The sequence below is a fragment of the Magnolia sinica genome, chromosome 6, assembly GCF_029962835.1.
Source record: "Magnolia sinica isolate HGM2019 chromosome 6, MsV1, whole genome shotgun sequence".
Taxonomy (NCBI): domain Eukaryota; kingdom Viridiplantae; phylum Streptophyta; class Magnoliopsida; order Magnoliales; family Magnoliaceae; genus Magnolia; species Magnolia sinica.
This window is the reverse complement of record NC_080578.1, coordinates 102,545,607-102,560,729: the sequence shown is the minus strand read 5'-3', so window position 1 is coordinate 102,560,729 and position 15,123 is coordinate 102,545,607. Positions and strand designations below refer to the sequence as shown.

The 15,123-nt window shown below is 40.6% G+C and overlaps 1 pseudogene; it reads left to right on the top strand.

The window, feature by feature from the left end:
* The first annotated feature begins 388 nt into the window (after positions 1-388).
* LOC131249800 (probable carboxylesterase 8) lies at positions 389-6,780 on the top strand (annotated as a pseudogene).
* The last annotated feature ends 8,343 nt before the right edge of the window (positions 6,781-15,123 follow it).

Below are 15,123 nucleotides of genomic sequence, written 5' to 3'. Positions count from 1 at the left end.
CTTCGTAGCTATTTCTACACCGGGGAGTTTTACAAACTCAGGATATAGTCCTACAATTACATCCAATGCTTTAGAAAAATATCTGCTTATGGTTTCTCCTGATCATATAAAACGATGTCCAATGACACGATTTCGCACATTATGCCCTACTGTATGAAGGAACATGACAAGTTGTTCCTCCATATTTACATGTTTCCTATCCAGTAGCAGATTCCTATCCCTGAGAAACGAGCATAGGTGAAAGAAAATATTCTTATTCATTCGGAGTTGTGTCAGGCACTCATTATCTCCGGCTCTAATTATCCCATTAATTATCTTACTTCTTTCATAGTCATCAACTCTCCAGGGTATCCTAAGAAAGAGACTATTGTAAAATTTTCCAATCGCAATGACTGTAGTTGCTGCTGCAATTGAAGCTGCAAAGGCAGCCATCTCCTCTTCCGTCCATCCATGTTCTTCTATGCTATGATATGAACTTGTACAACAAACGTATGAAATAGAGTCAGCATCCAGTAGTCTAAAAGCAAGCACCCGTTCCATTTGTAACTCTGTTTGTTCGAATGTATACAATGAATTGATATTCAAAAAACAATTCATTGTTAGCCACCCCCACTAGGGCTCATTACCAGTGCATATAGCTTAAGTTGTCTGTTTACAAGGTCACATGGATTCAACTTTGTTTGAGTTTTTTTATTATTTTATTATTATTTTATTTTGTTTTTTATTTTTATTTTTTTTACGATCATCAAACTAGTATGTGGATTGTCTTGACCCTCAAAGCTAGGTTTGGTTTAATATATTACAAAAAATCAATTCTTATATATATATATATATATATATATATATATATATATATATATATATATATATATATATATATATATATATATATATAAACGAACAAAATCATGCTGATTACAGTCCAATGCAATCGAACTCCATGCCCTATCCTTAATAGAAACATATAATACTCTATATGGGCCCAAATTTACATATTTTATAAACTTTCAGTCTGCTGCATAATTGGGATACACAAACCAGAAATTGATATTTGCCAACAAGCATTACACATGACCTTTGTAATCATGTATACTGTTCATCTTGGCATGCAGTTTCTGCATCTGGATCACTCATCTAACGGGACTGACCATTGGTGGGCCACGAGTTCGATACAGCATTTTCATAATGAAAGTTTAATCCAGACAGGATGACAGTTGAGGCATGGCAATGATGGACTATATTGTATAACTAATTAATACAGTGAACTATCTTAATCAACCAAAGTTTAATCCAGCCCTTTATACACAGTAAACAGTCATATTGATAATGGAGCCCTGGAATGGGTGCAATATTCAAATCTCAAAACTGATCATACAATCAGAACAGTTAAATAATAAGAAATCAAATTCGAAAAAAAATATTATTTGATTTCACTGTTAGAGTACACATATATTGAGTAAGTAGTATCAGTATGAATTAACAGTTGGATATACATATATATGTATATCTAACTTTTAATTTATAAAGCTGTAAGAGTGGAAAAGTCATAATTGCCCATTACAGGCCAATTACTGTTATCTGGTAAAACCAAACAGACCCTTATTAAGGTCTTCCCAAACACCCAGTTAATTTCAAAACTGACCACAACTACATATTCAACCCAATTCTGATTTGGGGCACTTACAGACAGCCTTTCAACCAAATGCTGATCTGAGATTCACTAGGGCACTTGGACTGTCAATAGAGTAATGTAGGCCAGATAGGCTGATTACTGTTAGGGCCTGTTTGGTTTTCCCAGATAGCTACTTTTAATTTATAAAATTGTAAAAGTGGTAAAACATTGGGCTATTCTCTAAAACACTTTGTTAGAGAAAATCAACACTAACATTTACAAGACCTACTGCATGTATATAATAAATAGATTATAAAAACATATCAGCCCTTGTGATGATCACATTTTCATTTCCACTGATTGGAAGCAAATATGAACAATAATATAAAGTTGAGAGAGAGAAAACATAAATAGTCAATAGTAAACAATCACACTTACCTCAATCACGGATGAGTTTGCCAGTTCTATATGGAAGAGAGTCTCTGCCTATATACAATGACCAAAGAAATATTACATGGAAGCTGGGAACAAGACAATTTCTATAACAGATCATGCTACAGTGTGATAGCACCACAAAGATTTTATATATTATAAAAGAGAACGAAGATAGAAAACTGTATCCAAGCTCCAAATGGCCAAAGCCTCATTATATGTTTCTCATAAATAGCAATGAAAGGCAAACCAATTAGATAGACAACCCACATCAAAGATCGGTCCTAATGATGAGTGTCCCACATCCAAGGTGAGTCCCACATGATGTGTGGCTTACATTTTTCAGTGGGGCTTACACGATAGTCAATCACATGAGCCGAATGCCACTTAAACAGGTCACCACACTTGAGTAGGATCAAACCAAAAGAGTCAATCATTGGAAAATGAAGGGAGGTGGACATAAATCATATAAAAAATAGCCCAGGGTTCAATGTTAGTTTACACCATTGCTCAAAATTTGGATGACTCATCTTACTTACATCTTCAAGTAATGTATTAGTTAAACCATCCAAATTGCAAGCCTCATTATCGATGAGACATATCTCTAACTCACACAGATCAAGCAATATTTCTAACCAACAAGTTCATTTATGGCTACAATTTCAAGTTAAAAATTTAAGAAAGCAATTGGTTTAAATGCAAATGAAAAAAATCAGATGATACTTATTATTTTCCAGTTGCTCTAAAATCAAATTTTTTAAGGTGAACATAAAACATCTAAATAGACCATATATGAAATCACAAACATCAACACATAATGGAGGGATCCTGGCAAACATGACCCTTTCTTGTATGGACTATCCAACTGAAGATTCAACTAGCTACTCATGAATTAATAGTGCCGAACCACAAGTGTGGTTTCATCTACACAAATTCTCTATTATAGCATAACAGTTTGTTACATAGTCACATACAGGAAAGCCAGGTTGGAGTACAAAAACAAACACTGTCAATCTGTCTTCTTTTTTTTTTCTTTTTCTTCTTCTCTTCTTATTGACAACATGTTTTTAGCCATTCTATTTATTTTTTCTTCTTCTAAACATATCCATCTGTCCATGGTATTTGTGTTCTTTAAAAAAATATGGCAAGATGTGGACGGAGGAATTAGCTAAACTATCAAGAACATAAAGGCAACAGTTGGTTCGGCCGGCATCCTCTGCATGTTACGCATGACGTGTGGGACGATTAAAGCTAGCCAAGGACCAAACATCCGTAATGTCATTATAGTCCACAATTGGTAACGAATAAAGAAAGGACCAACGACCACCCCCATTCTGGCAAAATACCCCATTTGCGGTATATCCAAAGGTCCATAGAAGGCAATATTATAAGAAGCTACTTCTTTCCATGTACCCCATCAAAAGCGTCTCCTTCACAGAAGCTTACTGAAAGTTCGACGTGGCTAGACCTTTGCTTCTTCCTCAACATATCAACGAAAAACCAATTCACGGTATGAACCCACATGACAGATTCCGAGAGTTAATCCTAATAAACATAATCACAAGACCCACTAAAGGTAGGAAAAAAACTATAATTGGAAACTGTAGAGCAATCAGAACTCGTACCTTTGAGGGACTATCCTATTTCCGACAGAACACATAGCCGTGAAGATGGTATTTAGCAGTCTACGAGTAAGATTTAACCTTGACAGTCTGTTAAATAGAGAGACAAGCATGGTTAGCATATAAATTGAAAGGGAAGAAGATTACCATGCATGGAGGGGAAGCAGCAATGTAACAACTGGAAAGGATTTCTGCAAATAGGGAGGTAGACAGGCAGTTCATACTTGAGTGGTGAAAGAATCCATCTCGTCTCACTGGGAAGACGATTTGTAGAATAAAGACGAAAATAGAAGCCTTTCAGACTTAAATTTGAGCGTCAGTATCTACCTATTTGGAGTGTCCCACGGGCCACCATATCCATTTCAGTCTTAAATCCAAGCGTTAGACGAAATCCTCGAGTACCTGCATTTCTGATGGATTTGGCGACTGTAATACCGCCGAATCCTTCCATCTGCTGCCGCCCTTTAATTGCTGCCAAAAACATTAAAAAAACAAATGCTTATGAAATGTTATCATTGCACCTTGCAACCCATATACTGTTATTTGGGAAAACCAAACAGGCCCTTAATGGGACATATCTATAGGCGTGATCTTCGGCCACGCCCATACTTGGATTAGTCCCACAACTCGGTCCTCCGAGCTTATGGTCGGGTCTTACAGTCGAAGCACAGGAATTGGAGCCTGTCGGGTGTGCTGTTTTGGTCTTAATCCTCGACCTCTGGGTCAAAGATGAGTTATGCTCGACTGATTCAGGGCCGTAGTTCTTCAGAAGAGAATTCTGATCCCGAGTCGTGACTCCTCGGATGAGAGCTCGCTCGGTCAACCCAATGTCGTAGTTCCCTAGAGAAGAACTCGACTTGGCTGACCTAGGACCGTAAATCGGAAGATTGATCGATATAATATTTTCCTTCCGAGGCCTTATGAATCGGTTCTATTTGCCAAGGTCTACCCTTATTGGTCCTGCTAGGATTTCCCCTTACAAGGCCCGCCTTCATCCCTCTCTCTCCACCACAAGCCGAAGCCCAGCAACCCCACGACGTACTCCCCGGAGACGTACCCCTCAATCCCTCCGACAAGATGTGGATTCGGATATTTCGCCCCCATTTTTCGACACCAACGGCCCCTCTCCTAATCATAAGCTACTTCCACGGTGGAGGTTTCATCCTCTTCAGCGCTGCATCTGCTCCTTTCCACGCGTCATGCGAGCGCATGGCCACTCACGTGCCCGCCATCGTCCCCTCTCGCATACGATGCCGTCCGTTGAGTCCGAGACCAGGCCATCTCCGATCTCCACCGCGACACGTGGATGGCACCCGATCTCGTCGGTTTCTCTCGTTGTTTTCTCATGGGCAGCAGCTCCGGCGGCAACATCGTCTACCACGCGGCCTTGCTGGCGTTGGATCTGGACCCTCCGTTCTAAATCTCTGGAGCGATCCTGAACCAGCCCTACCTCGGTGGGGAGCAGAGGACGGAATCGGAGCTGAGGTTGGCCCGAGATCGGATCCTACCTCTCCATGCCAACGATCTGATGTGGAAACTGGCATTGCCGGGTGGGGCTGACAGGGACCACGAGTTCTGCATCCCGATCAGGCCCGGGGCCCACCTCAATCGGGTCGGGTCGCTGCCGCCATGCTTGGTGAGGGGGCACGGCGGGGACCCGCTCGTGGATCGCCAGCGCGCGCTCGTGAGGATGCTGGAAGGGAGTGGGGTCCACGTGGTGGGCCGGTTCTATGAAGAAGGGTTCCATGCCATTGAGCTCTTTGATCCGCAGAAGGCCCAGGCCCTCTTGATGGACGTCCAGGATTTCATCTCCTCAGTCAGCACTGAGCCGTGAGTCTTCCTACACCCAACGAATCATCAAAACGCTGTCTGGTCTAGGTCCAGTGGCCCACTCGCACCTCTCCACTCGTGCGAACCTGGCGTGCGTGTCAGACATCTGAACCGTTCATAACATGCGCCTGAAAATCAGGACGGTCTGATCATCAAGTGGGCCACTCCTATCTGAGAACAATGGACAATTTTTTACAAAGCTAACTAACGGTCCGCATTCAATTTGAAGTGTGGTCCACTTCATGAGTGGACCAGCCTTTTACTTTTGCGACAGATCATACACATGGTGGGACCCAACATGTCCCAAAACCAAGATCTAGGTTTCCTGCTCGCGTGTGGAACCCAGCCTTTCCACGCTCATGCACACATGACAATGTCTCGCACACGTGAAAGCTCCTGGTAAAATGCACGGATCTTGCACAAATTCGAAAATCCAGTCCGTCCATTAGATGAGCCCTCCAATGTTAGGCATAAATGTCAAAATCTAGCCTGTTCATTAAGCTAGGTGGACCACACACAAAGGGACTGATGACGAACATCTAAAATCTTGTAGATGTAGGACGCGGATTTCCCGCGAAAGCGCCTTCCGCACAAAGTTCCTGCGGTGGAAACTTAGGTGGGGCCTTCTTTTTGAGAAATCTACCCCGTCCATCTGTTTTATGAGCTCATTTAAGGAATTGAGACAAAAAGTGAGAAGGATCCAGGATCAAGTGGGCCGCACTAAAGGAAAAGGTGTGTAGGGAAATTCCTACCGTTGAAACCTTCCTTGGGTCGACAGTGATGTTTACATGACATCTATACCGTTGGTAAAGTCATTACTACCGGGATGAACTGGAAATACAAATATTAGACTGATTCAAAACTTCAGTAACCCCACGAATATTTCAACTGTGGACGTTCAATCCACACGTTTTCGGCCCACTTGAGTCTTGAATCGGGTTCATTTTCCACCCCATGTACTAAAATAAGCTTAAAAAAATAGATGGACGGGGTGGATTTCTCACAAACATCACGGTGGCCCCCGCCTAAGGTTCCATCACAGGAACTTCCTGTGAAAGAAATCCACGACCGTAGATGGAATTCGGGGTCCATCATGATGTGAATATGGCATCCAATCCACTCATCAGGTTCACCACACCAAGAGCGAGGGACCCACATATATGGCTATTTTACTCATTTAGATATGGACACTTTAACGGCGTTTAATCAGATGTTGATGTTACAGGACAACCGTTCAAAGTGGGACGAGGCTGTGACGATGATTAGAGTACGACCACCCAGGTGACAGTTCCTGAATTTTATATATTGTATTGTATTTAATAGGTAGCCACGTGTAGTAATTTGCTTAGTAGGTAGTCACGTGAAGTTGAATTTTATTTCTTTTATTTACTTACGTGAAATCATTTGTACTTTGTTTATCATTTCTTCATTAAAGTTAATTAAAGGTTAGCCTTTGAAATGCTATTTTAGCATGCAAAATAAGCCTCTCTCTTGAATAGATCATAATGCTACTTTAGCTTCTTAGATGCTCTTAGGTGACACCAGTTGCTCTACACAATGGTAGTAATGAGCCAAGTTTCAACCCAAGGTCATAGGTACGAGTATCCCCTTTGGTACAGGTGCGTGAGAGTGTATGACGTGGGGGTGCATTTGCAGAGAGGGGTAAATGCGTGTAAAGGAAAAAAGATGCTCTTAGGTAAATAATATTTAATTTACTGTGTGAATTTAAAATTGAAGCATATCCATAGTCAAGTGGACCACACCACAGGAAGCAATGGGGTCAGTCACATCCACAATGGAAACCTTCCCAGGTCTACAGTAATGTTTATTTGTCATCTAACTTGTTTATAAGGTCACATGGATATGGATGAAGGGAAATATATGAATATAAGATGATTCAAAACTTCAATGGCTGCTAAGAAGTTTTTAATTGTAAGTGTTCAATTCACACCATTTCTGGAGTGTGGTCTATTCAAACTTTTGATATGCTTTAATTTTGAGCTCATGCCATAAAATAATGGGTTGTAGCATGGATAAGACACATACATCACGGTGGGCTCATAGCATTTGCTCATTAGGCTAAGGCATATTGAGTTTGCTCAATAGGGTCAGTAGTAGACCCTCTGGGTTTCAATACTGAGGTCATCGCTCGAGTGGTGTATGTGGGTGTGTAAAAAAAAAGTTACCCATGGCACCTTGATTCATGGTTTATACATCTATACTATCCATCCATTTTTTTTAGATAAGTTTAGGGCATGAGCCCAAAAATGAAGCATATCCAAATCTTAAGTGGACCGTGTTATAAGAAAAAATGGTGAATGGACGACTCACCATTAAAAACTTCCCAAGACCTAGCATAATGTTTATTTTCCATCCAACCTCTTGATAAGGTGACAAAAAACTAGATGTAAGGGAAAAAAAATATCAGCTCCATCCAAAACCTTTTTAGCCCACGAGAAGCTTTTAATGATCAATCACTGTGGTCTCCTATTCATGCTCCATTTGAGTTTAGCTCAAGTGAAAGATACTTCATTTTAACACTGATATCTTGGTATCGATTCCCTAGGGGGAGGCTAATAGTGAAGTGTGAATTGACAATGGGTGTACTAACAAGCTGATGTTTTATTTAAACCAACCTGATTTAAATAATTTTAAACTCGCAAGTATACGAATCGGATGTAGATATGGTACGTATTACGAGATCGTTTCCACGAGGACTGGTCGTCACAATTCAAAATTAAAGACTCTTCTTAACTAATCCAACAAATATTTGCGATAGTAATTAAGTAAACTAAATAAGAATCAATGGAAAAATAACCGAGAATAATGAGGAAAGTTCAATCAAAGAGAAGACTAGGACTTTCGAATCCACCCCTAACTATCATAAACCTTATTTTACCTGTTGATTCACCCTAATCCAGATTGATATCAAAATAAATAAAGTGCACTCTATATCCTTGGTCGGGCACACAGAATGTATAATTCCTTAAAGCATATGGATCACATCTTTCCATCCATGGTCAGGCATGAAGAGATGTAGATTTCTGTTTCTTCCTCTATAGGAACCTGTTCATGGTCAGACACAAGCACCTAGATAATGTTCCAAACAACATCCATAACTAGACTTTGGTTAAGCTCCTAGAATGGAGAAGCACAAAACTTTCAATTAAGCATACTAAAGAAAGAAACAAATCAATTAAATTAGGATTAAATCAACAAACAAGGACTATTCAAGTTGGAGGCTTCATCTCAGCCCTAGCTAAGGGATTTAGCTATTCATGTGATCAGTTAAAAAGTAAGAAAAATAACAATGATGGAATGAAAACATCCTTCTAAACTCTTTCTTCTCTTTTCTTCTCTTTTCTTCTCTTTCTCTTCTCTTTCTCTTGTCTTTCTCTTAATTTCTTTCCTTGCTCTCCTCAAAACTCTCGATTTCAAGCCTTTTTTTTTCTCCCCAAAACGAGCTCTATTTCCTCTTTCTTATAGCAGTGCAAGCGGTGGAAACGCTGTCGCAGCAGCAGCCGCGTACGGACTGCCTTTCGCTGCCGAGTTCAGATGCAAAACAGCCCCCCTTTTCCTTGCTTAGTTACCAAATAAATATCGTCCCTTGGGACGTTTTCGAGTCTTCTACAAGATGGACGGATCAGATCTTTCATCTGATCGAGGATGGTGGGCCACAACCGCCCGAAAAAATTGCTTTTTGCGGACGTGCGTAATCCTTCACACGTCCGGCGCTGTGATGCACGGTGGGCCCCACATAAGCGTTTTCGGGGAAATCCACCCCGTCCATTGGATTCAGGACGAGATTTCGACCGCATATGGGTGGTTTTGAATTTGCGTGGACGCGACACAGAGAAGGAATCATGCTGAAATCTTTTTGAACGTTACAGGGCAGCCCGCTTATGACCTCTGTAGCTCACACGTGTGCACGTATGGGTACAAAATGTAAACGTGGTTTTGTAGTTGTCAAAACCTTCTACACGATGAACGGTTTAGATTAAACGTTCGTACCACCGGTGGGGCCGACAGCGGTCCGTAAAAACGGACTTTTCGCCCGTTACATGCGCCAGAAACGGAGATTTCCGTTTTTGAAAAAGAAAGCTGACCGACTTAAGTCCGTTCGGTGCTCAGGCAGTGCACATGTGCACTATGTACACACGCTATAAATATGGGTCCACTGTGATGCTTTCGAGAAATCCAATCCGTCCATCCTATTGTTCATCTTATTTAAACCGTCTAAGTCAACTTTGAAGTATATCCAGATTATAGGTGGGCCTAAAATTGAAGATTAATGGGCTGATCTGTCCGTTGGCCCACTTCTCGAGATATCCAATGGTTGAAATTTAATATGTACAGTTTATTTATGGCCTCCAGGTCATGTATGAAGTTTCGAGTCAATCAGATGGCAGAAACCATGTGATCTTGCATTTTGGACCATTTTCGGGCCTTTTTAACGTGAACGGCTTGATTTCCATGAGTCCCTGGCATGTAAATTCTTCAATCTTAGTTCCCTGGAGTGCGTCCCTTGCTCTGGTGACTTCAGAGTGTTAAATTCATGCTTGTAATACTCTTTTTCCATTAACGCTCCTGATTTCATCCTGTAACAAAAATATAATTAAAATATTCCGTTAAATGATATCATGTACGTAAAATCAGGCAATAATTAGGGTCTGATATGCAATATTCGACCCTCATCACAAGCTAACCAAATAATAATAATAATAACAACAATAATAATAATAAAGAAGAAGAAGGAGAAGTAATACGTTTGGAATTTCTTTGTATTTTGTATTGGAGGAAAAATACTCTCTTTATAGTATGATTACAACCTATTGATAGGTAATATGCATAGTTGTAAGAAAGATCCTATGTGCTAAATATAAGATATTACATAGCTAGAGAGAATATTACATAGCTAGAAGAAATATCCTATGTGCTAAATATAGGATATTACATAGCTAGAGATTTACAATCTAATACTCTCCCTCAAGTTGGAGAATGAGCATTAAACACTCCCAACTTGGAGCTCAAACGGTGAAATAGTTCTTTTCCCAAAGGTTTGGTAAATAAATCAACAATTTAAAGACGTGATGGAACATAAGATGTCCGAAGTAATCCTGATTGAATCTTGTCACGAACAAGATGACAATCAAGCTCAATGTGTTTTGTTCGTTCATGAAAGACAGGATTAACAGCTATATGAAGAGCAGCTTAATTATCACAAAATAATAAGGCTCGGCCGACATTGCGAACATTAAGATCGTGAAGCAAATAAAGGAGCCAAGTGAATTCACAACTCGTAGAGGCCATGGAGCGATACTCGGCCTCTGCAGAAGAACGAGAAACAGTTGATTGCTTTTTTGTTTTTCAAAAAAGAGAAAAGTCACCAAGAAAAGTGCAAAAACCGGTCAGAGAGCGACGAGTCATAAGACAGCTAGCCCAATCAGAATCACAATAGGCCTTCAAGGTGAAGGGACTGGAAGAAGACATAAGCAAGCCTTGTCCTGGTGTTCCTTTGAGATAACAAATATTTTGAAGTGCTACATCCCAATGTGGTCGTCGTGGTTTGCTCATGAATTGACTAAGAGTTTGAATCGAGTAGACGATATCGGGTTGAGTAATAGTAAGGTAAATAAGGCGGCCAACCAAGCGACGATAGGGTGTCGGATCAGAGAGCAGATCGCCGATATCATCAGAAAGCTTGGTGTTAACATCCATAGGTAACTCAGTCGGTCGGGCACCAAGTAATCCAGAATCAGAAAGGATATCAAGAGTATATTTACGCTGGCTGAGATAAATACCGCGACGGGAACGAGATACCTCAATGCCAAGAAAGAATTTAAGTGATCCAAGATCTTTAATCTGAAACTGGCGATGCAAGAAGGATTTAAGAGCATTGATGGCAGAGAGATCGTTACCAGTAATAATAACATCATCAACATAAACCAAAATGGCAGTAAATGTTTTGCCATGGTGTCATGTGGAAAGAAAATAGTCATCCTTGGATTGTATGTAGCCTGCAATATGTAAGGCGGTGGAAAATTTAGCAAACCATTGTCGAGATGCCTGTTTGAGTCCATAAAGAGACTTGTGGAGAAGACAAACTTGAGACTCCCCCTTTCGAGAAAAATCGGGCGGAAGGGACATATAAACCTCTTCATCCAGGTCACCATGTAGGAAAACATTATGAACATCCAATTGGTAGAGGGGCCATTTGTGAATGACAACAATGGCGAGGAGGCAACGGATGGTGACCATTTTAGTGACAGGAGCAAATGTCTCATGATAATCCAATCCCTCTTGTTGAGTAAAGTCTTTTCAAGAGTACCATCTGAACGAAACTTCAGTTTATACATCCATTTACAACCAATTGGAGTTTCGCCAGGAGGCAATGAAGTGAGAGTCCACGTCTTATTGTGCTCAAGGGCTTTTATTTCAGCAGTCATAGCTTCACGCCAATGTGGGTCTTTCACAGCCTGAGAATAGCTGGTAGGTTCGACAAGAGAAGAAATACTAGAAAGGAAAGATTTATGGGATAAAGAAAAATTAGTATAAGAAAGAAAATTAGATAAGGGGAAGGGACGGACCTTCGTGAAAATAGACGAGGCATGGGAAAGTGGCATGGCGGCGTTAGAGCACTCAAAATCACGAAGCCAAATTGGTGGATGTCTGGGACGAGCAGTGCGACGAAAGGGAGGAGGAGGAGATGGAGAGGGTACCATTGGAAGTGAGGTAGGGGGTGGGTTGGATGAAGGTTTGTCAGGGATGGAGGGGTCCAAAATAATTGGAGTGGGAAATGGAAGGACTGGAGGAGTAGAGAGGGGAAGATTGGCCATAGGAAAAATGTCCTCATGAAAAATAACATCCCAAGAGATAAAAAGTTGACGAGAAGAAAGGTAAAAAATCCGATAACCTTTTTGTGTATATGGATAGCCCAAAAAAAGATATTTTCGAACACGAGGATAAAATTTGTTACGATGGCTAGACAAAGTAGAGGCATAACAAAGACAACTAAAAACCTGGAGATGTGTGTATAAAGGGCTTTTGTGGTGAGTTTTTGGAATGGAGTGATACCAGAAAGGAGGGGAGTTGGAATACGATTAATAAGATATGTAGCAGTAAGAATGCATTCTCCCTAAAATTTAAGCGGAAGGTGTGCATGGAACCGCAATGCACGGGCAACGTCAAGGAGGTGGCGATGTTTTCTTTCTAAGACACTATTTTATTGCAGAGTGGCAACACAAGAATGTTTGTGGATACCACCAATGTCTTGAAAGTATGAGTGCATTGTATAAGAAAAAAATTCCATTCCATTATCTGTGCGGATTTGTCTAACTTGTGTTTGGAATTGAGTTTTAACCATAACAAAAAAAGATTTAAGGAAAAAATAGGTATCAGATTTAGATTGCATGAGATATGTCCAAGTTGCTCGTGAAAAACCATCAACTATTGTTAAAAAATAACGAGCAGCATAATGAGATGGAACTGAGTAGGGTCCTCAGATATCATAATGAATTAAATCAAAAATACCAATAGTAAAAATAGAACTAGAAGGGAAAGGTAGATGAGTCTGTTTTGTTAGAGGACAAACATTACAATGAAATTGTTTAGAAAAAATAATAAAAGGTAAAGTGGTGGATAAAGCGTGGATGCGAGCTTATGAGGGATGGCCCGGGCGCCGATGCCATAATTGAGGAGAAGAAGGAGAAGATGTGAATAGAGCAGTGGAAGAAGCTTGTGGAAGAAAATGGTAGAGACCGCCTTGCTCCTTACCCAGTCCAATCGTCATCTTCGTAGCTAGGTCCTAAAAAAGGTAAAAGTCAGCAAAAAAGGTAATGGAACAGTTTAATGAACGAGTCAATTGACTAACGGATAGAAGATTAAAACGAAAAGATGGAACACAGAGTGCATTAGTAAGGGAAATGGATGGGGTGAGAGGAACGGTCCCCATATGAGTAATAGGGGCAAGATGACCATTAGGTAATGCGATGGGGGGAAAGGTGGTGGATTGGGAGGAAGAATGAAATAAAGATGAAAAATGAGACATGGGTTGTGGCACCAGTGTCGATAATCCATGTAGAAGGAGAGGAGGAAGCAGAGAGACAAGATGAATTACCTGCAAGATGTGCCTCAGTGTCAATAATCCATATGTTGTACATTTATTGAGTAGAGATAAAAGCTATTGATACTGCTCTGAAGTAAGAGATGGAGTGGATGGAGCAGAAGTGGTAGCACTTGTATTGTCACAAGATGGTGCTCTGATTGATTTTGATGGAGTGGAGCCATGTAAACGATGGCTGGGTAGATATCCATGAAGGGCATGACATCTGTCTTTTGTGTGACCAATCCAACCACAATGATCACATGTAAGATTGGGTCGACGCTTGCCGCGGTTGTCTTTATACGAGTTACGTCCAGGATTGCGACTGGGAACCATAGGAGATGGAGGATTGGCAGCAGCCAGTGCCATGGTAGCATCAGAAGGCTGGGGAGACGAAGCGACTTCGCGTTGTTTCTCTTCTTGGAGCAATAAGGAATATGCTTTATTAATCATTGGGAGAAGATTCATAAGAAGCAGTTGTCCTCGTATAGCAGAATAACTTTCATTAAGTCCGTTGCATGAGACATTCCTTCTATTGATGAGAAGCAAGATCTTTGGATGCGCCACAAGTACACGTGGGAAGTGTAGAGAAAGAAGATAATTCATCCCAGTATGATTTCAACTGAGAAAAATATGAAGCAATGGTGGACTGATTTTGTGTATGAGAGCAGATGGAACGTTGGAGCTGGAATATACGTGGACCATTGCTTTGAGCAAAGCGGTCACGTAAATCAATCCAAACATCATGAGCGTTGTCAGTGTAAACAACACTATTGGATAACTCCTTTGTGAGGGCATTGAGAACCCAAGAGAGAACCATATGATTGCATCAAGTCCAAGAGGTAAAACCAGGTGAAGTAGTGAGTGGTGCTGGGTAGGAACCATCAACAAAATACAATTTATTTTTCGCGCTAAGAGCGACAATTATAGCACGACTCCAAGTGGTATAGTTATCTCCATTAAGTTGTTGAGAAACAAGCACAATACCTGGCTGATCCGAATGATGAAGGTAGAATGGATTGGAAGAATCCTGTGATGCAAGAGTAGTGCTTATAGTAGACTCAGGAGACTTTGAAGTGGCCATGTTGTCAGACAGCTTATGATGAAATCGCAGCAGGTGATGAAATTGCAGTAATGGAGAGATGGGTTTCAGCAGAGGATGAGAACCGTCGTGCTAATGGGGATGGTGGGAGTAGAGATGGACTGAGGAAGATTATACACTGAAGATCGGTGTATACTTTGATCAGTCAAGAGATCCCAACCGTGCAAAATTTGGATCAACGGCCCTGATCAAACTTATCTCTAAGACCATAATACGTTTGGAATTTCTGTGTGTTTTGTAATAGAGGAAAAACACCCTATTTATAGTATGATTACAACCTATTGATAGGCAATATGCATATTTGTAAGAAAGATCCTAGGTGCTAAATATAGGATATTACATAGCTAGAGAGAATATTACATAGCTAGAAGAAAGATCCTAGGTGTTAAATATAGGATATTACATAGCTAGAGATTTACAATCT